Source organism: Sinocyclocheilus anshuiensis, unplaced genomic scaffold (assembly GCF_001515605.1).
Source record: "Sinocyclocheilus anshuiensis isolate Anshui unplaced genomic scaffold, SAMN03320099.WGS_v1.1 scaffold206, whole genome shotgun sequence".
Taxonomy (NCBI): Eukaryota; Metazoa; Chordata; class Actinopteri; order Cypriniformes; family Cyprinidae; genus Sinocyclocheilus; species Sinocyclocheilus anshuiensis.
In genome coordinates, this window is record NW_015542358.1 from 449,223 (window position 1) to 455,138 (window position 5,916).

The 5,916-nt window shown below is 36.1% G+C and overlaps 1 pseudogene; it reads right to left on the minus strand.

Annotated features, from left to right (window-relative positions):
- LOC107691824 (low-density lipoprotein receptor-related protein 4-like) overlaps positions 1-5,916 on the minus strand; it is a 125,117-nt pseudogene that overhangs the window by 27,815 nt on the left and 91,386 nt on the right.

Genomic DNA, 5,916 nt, shown 5'->3' on the forward strand with positions numbered 1-5,916 from the left:
CTGTGCATAACCCCTCAAAATTGCAATGACTAACATAGTGATGACCATGACTGTGAACAAGAAGCATGAGTACAAACCTGTTTGACCCAAGTAATATTAGTAACCAAAGATGAGATAACCGCCATTGACAGAGGCACTGTTTTGTTTATGCTTGCAAACAACTCACTTTTGTTGCCATGCCTGCTAATTATAATCAAAGGGTGTTTCAGTGTGTATAAATATGGCCAACCTTGGGTTGCGATCTTTTGGTCTTATTTTCTAAATATGGTCATTTATTTGGGCTTATTTTGGCTGCTGTATGTCGATGTTGTGTCGATTGTAATAAGACTTTCCAGTTTTATGGATCTTGCCATCTTTGATTTTATGTTAGTCACTGTTACTACTGTTACTACACTACAGTTATTTGTGGCTAGCATGAGAACAAGAAAGAGGATTGACATTGTTTGTACAACAGTGACTTGAATACAATATGTAAGCTACCTTTTATAGCTGTTAATCTTAACAACTGAATGTTTGAACATATGTGGATTTAACATATGTGGAGTTAATTTGGTCATAGAATGCAGTCGTCACTTCCATAACTGACTGAGAATGGCATTATGTACTCGACAGTGACAACCATCAGTCTGCAGTGTGTTTGTGGCCTAACGGTGCATCAGAATTTGGTTAATATGGGTTGAAGGTCCATTTTGCACATGTCTATCAGCTTCCAACAATATCATTATCATAACTCCCCACTCTTTTTAATTAATTTTCCGCTTTTACCTGCGGGTGTCATAGTCCAGCGTCAAGCCGTTTGGCCATCCCAGATCTGTGTTGATGAGGACTTTCCTGTCTGTGCCATCCAGGTAAGCACGCTCAATCTTTGCAATGTGACCCCAATCTGTCCAGAACAAGAACCTTGCCAAAGAAATAAAATGATGAAACGCATTCATTAGTAATTATAAAGTAACTATATAACAAGGTCCTTTCCCTCTCACGCTCTCATTCATTCAAATAAATGCAATCTTACAGTGTTACTTTATTCTGACTTCAGAATTCTAGATTCAACTACCCATAGGCAACATAACGAATAAAAATCAACTATTATTTGTATCTGTCCAATACAGTTTTAGATTGTGCATGCTAGCAAGTGATCATGGTATAAGCAGGATAATCCATAACTAGGTGAACATTTGTCAATTTTAATCCACTCTGCAGAAGCAACCACTTCACATCACATGGGTTCTGTCTTTGCAATCAAAACGTTTCATGAAAAAGTTTGTTGGATTTTAAAAAATGAAGCTGTAAAAATATTGTTCAAAATGTTGACAAAAGTCTTACACACTCTCTGGCTGTCAAACTTTAAGGGCTTAAAGGAGTGAAGTGATGAACTACACTGGTGATCATTCTGATAAAAATCGTTGGCAACTGATTTCAGTTATTCATGAATAATTAGATCAATTGGCTAAAGATCACTGAAAAGTTAATACTCAGAAAAGCTCTAAAATCATTTGTATGCAGATACCACTTATTTCGATATTTTGTAACTAATTGTAACTAATTTACTTTAAACGCAAACAGTATATCTCTCCCCCCCCCCAATGTAAAAATGTAGGCTATGTATGAGTTTTAATGATGCATAAAGAAATATTAAAATTGTAATAATAAAATGTGTAATCGTTAAAAAACAAAATGTAATAAAACATAATGTTACATTTTTATATATTTTCTTTAGCCCTCCTCCTCCCCAGCACCACCTGCCTATATAAAATAATAATAGTAATAAATATACAATAAATATAAATAATATACAAGTACAAAAAAAACATAGAAAACATATACAAACTACAAACATTGGGTAAAACAGTCCTTTTAGAAACACACTAAAGGTTTTATATACTTTTCAGGATTAATTTTCTCTTCATAGAGAAATACATAAAGCAACAAAACCGCAATGAACTGATAATAAGTTTGCTGTTCTCACCCCTTGCTAGGAAACACAGCTATGGCTCTTGGTTCATCCAGACTGTTATTCACCAGAACTTTCCGAGACGTACCATCTAAGTGAGCCACTTCTATGGTGTTACGGCCGGTGTCTGTCCAGTACATGTTACGTGACACCCAGTCAACAGCAAGTCCATCAGTCGTCTTCAGACCCTGACTGATCACAGATTCCATATTGCTGCCGTCTAAATTCACCCGTCTGAAAAGAATGAAATATTTCATAGAAAGTAACAAAATAAAATATATATATAAAAAATAAAAGAGCTTAATACTTTATTTGCACTTAAAGGGGTCCTTTATGCTTTTTCACGTTTTCAACTTTAGTTCGTCTGTAACGTTACTGTTTGAGCATAAAAAAGATCTGCAAAGTTACAAAGCTCAAAGTCCAATTCAAAAGGATATATTTTATTTAACAGAAATCACTTTTCAAAAACTACAACGAACGACTCGTTTGGACTACAATGCATATTTTCCGGGATTTGTGATATCACAAATATCGACGAATGGGACGAGACCTGGTTGAGCTGCACTAGAGAAGGCAACGAGTGTTATCACTATGTCGGAGACACGCTAGCTTTCCCAAGGCAGATGAACTTAGAGTGGTTACAACCATCCGGGTTTAAATCACGCTCAAACTGATTTGATTTTGATGCAATATTTACACTAAAGCTAGCAGGCGGCTAATGGTAAGGGGCATGACATTTCCCAACCAGGCGCCGAGTGCTGCCACTGGGGAGAGAGGTGTTGTAATAATGTAAAATATGTGAAAATTTTTAGAAACAACCTAGTATGAGAGCCTGTTCTAGTACACCCCCCAAAACAAAATCAAGACTTTGTAAAAGAGCATAATAGGACCCCTTTTAAATAGCAAATGACAGAATGAATTTTTTATTTTTTTTTAACTTCTAAATATTTCCAGAAATTCCAAGGACAAATGAAAACATGCCACTAATGCAATATAAAAGCAATGCACGACAAAAGATTTTCAAAACATAATTTAAAATGTACTTATAATGTGTACTTTTAAAAGTGTACTAAAGTGTTAAGAAACATAGACATACCTTTAATTTAATTATTAATATATGCAAGCACAGTTGTTTTTTTAAATACTCTTTTAAGAGCGCAAGTGTACATTCAATCCAATTAAGCACGCTTTTTCAAAACTAATTAATTTTAATATTAGTGTTTTAGTATTTTAATATTAATATTTTATTAGATGCATACCTTATAACATCCAGTGACACATCCGTATAGTAGAGTTTACTCTCCACGCTGTCATAGTCCAAGGAAATCACATTATGCAACTCAGGCACAGGCACGTACACGTCTGTGTGTTCATTAGTGTCTAGAGAGATTCTTCGAACACTGACGCGATTTGAAAAGAGCAGGTATGTTTCAGGCAAATTGTCACATGATCTCCCATCACTTTTCAGCAGAATACCGGTGGGACACGCACAAGACGTCACATTATGCCGAGGCAGACACAGGTGAGAGCAGCCACCGTTTCTCCTGCCACATTTATTGAAGCCTGCAGGGAGAGAAAAGATGATTATGCCAGAAAGTTCCATCATTTTTGTATTATTATATGCCAAGCTCTGCTAAGCTTTTGAATTCACACGATTATTCACCAATTACCTACTATTTAAGTACTTTAAGAACATCGTTATAATTGTTTCCTGGAAAATAGATACAAATGTTCATGAAGACTAAGTGGTTAAAGGTTACCTGACATTGACACACCTGTGAAGTTTTAGTAATATTCATATACTATTATATTTATTATGGAAGCTTGTTTCTGTCACAGGATAAAAAATAAAATAAAAAGGGTAAATGCAACTTTTTTCTTGCAATTCTGAGTCTATATCTCACAATTTGATTTGTGAATTCTGAAAAAAAAAGCCTTATTTATTTATTTATCCTGTGGCAGAAACAAGCTTCCATTATTTATAAACATTTTCCATTAGCTTTTATTTTTATTTTTATATTTTGTTTATTTTTTTATGTTTTAGTATTTTTTATGTGCTTTGGTCATTTTGATTAGTCTTTATTATTACTATTTAGATTTAATTTGTGTAATTTACTTTATAACCTACCCAAAGGTCTTGCCCGGTCAACAGCCTGGATGTCCATGAGGCCGGGTAAGTTGGAGCGGACGGTGATAGTGTTTGTTCCAGTGTCCTTGTCTGCTCTATGAATACTGCGGCTCTGCCAGTCCGTCCAGTACATGTGCGGCCCCAGCAGAGTGAGACCGTATGGGTGCTGGACAGGAGACACCAGGGTCCTCCGGTTTGAGCCATTAAGATCAGATGCTTCTATCCGCTAATGGAAAACCAGATTATTTGATTTAATTCAACCAGCATGCATTTATATAGGTTATCTTATTCCTCAGTAGGAAACTTAAATAAGGTGTTACACTAAAAGCTGGATTACTCTACATAAAAAAGTGTCTGTCCGTCCGTCCATCCGTCCATCCATCCATCCATCCATCCATATATCTATCATCCATCCATCTATCATCCATCCATCCATCCATCCATCTATCTATCTATCTATCTATCTATCTATCTATCTATCTGTCTATCAGTCTGTTATATTGTTATAAAGATCTCATTGATTTATATTACAAGCTATCAAAATTTCATCACTTTTTGGCCATATAAATATCAGCATTTTTTATATTTTGTCTAAAGTTTCAATAAAGTGTTTCATTTTTTTTTTTGGAGTATAATTTCATATGTCAGGCTTTAAAGGGTTAAAATTAGTGCTGCCAATCAATTAAAAAAAAATATTTTTTTTTTCTGAAATTAACTGCAATTAAAATATCAATGACTGGATGGAATCAGAGTCTGTGCACATAATACACTAAGCAGTTTTGAGAAATCGGTCAACTCTGGCTACGGAAAATCAGAGCCAGTCTGCAGATACTGGTCAGCCAGCGTCGTTTCACCCAAAAGTTGTGTAGTGTATTTCAGCCTTAAAACACCCCTCAGGTCACACTAACCTCAGTATGTGCATCGGCCCACAGCAGCTGTGATCCAGCTCTGTCCACGGCCAGTCCATTAGGCCAGCCCAGATTGTTATTTATCAGAACCACGCGATCTGAACCATCCATACTGGAGCGCTCCAGCTTGGCATGCTCACCCCAGTCTGTCCAGTACATGTACCTAAAGACAGATTTTTATCTTATTAATCATCACATACTGTACCTGTGCTCAGCTGCAAGAAGCCTTGCAAGTTATGAAAACCATTAGCTATAATTGCTTTTCTTGCAACTGACTCCTGGACCTGAAAATTAAATCTGTCTATTAGCATGGACAACATCTACAGTGGTGTGAAAAAGTGTTGGCCCCCTTCCTGATTTCTTATTTTTTTGCATGTTTGTCACACTTTAATGTTTCAGATCATCAAACAAATTTAAATATTAGTAAAAGATAACACAAGTGAACACATGCAGTTTTTAAATGAAGGTTTTTATTATTAAGGGAAAACAAAATCCAAAACTACATGGCCCTGTGTGAAAAAGTGTTTGCCCCCTAAACCTAATAACTGGTTGGGCCACCCTTAGCAGCAACAACTGTAATCAAGCGTTTGCGATAACTTGCAATGAGTCTGTTACAGCGCTGTGGAGGAATTTTGGTCCACTCATCTATGCAGAATTGTTGTAATTCAGCCACATTGGAGGGTTTTCGAGCATGAACCGCCTTTTTAAGGTCATGCCACAGCATCTCAATAGGATTCAGGTCAGGACTTTGACTAGGCCACTCCAAAGTCTTAATTTTGTTTTTCTTCAGCCATTCAGAGGTGGACTTGCTGGTGTATTTTTTTTGTTTAGTTTTTTTGTTTTGTTTTTGTTTTGACGTGACATGTGGCCAAGTATGGTGACCCATACTTGGAATTAGTGCTCTGCATTTAACCCATCCAAAGTGCACA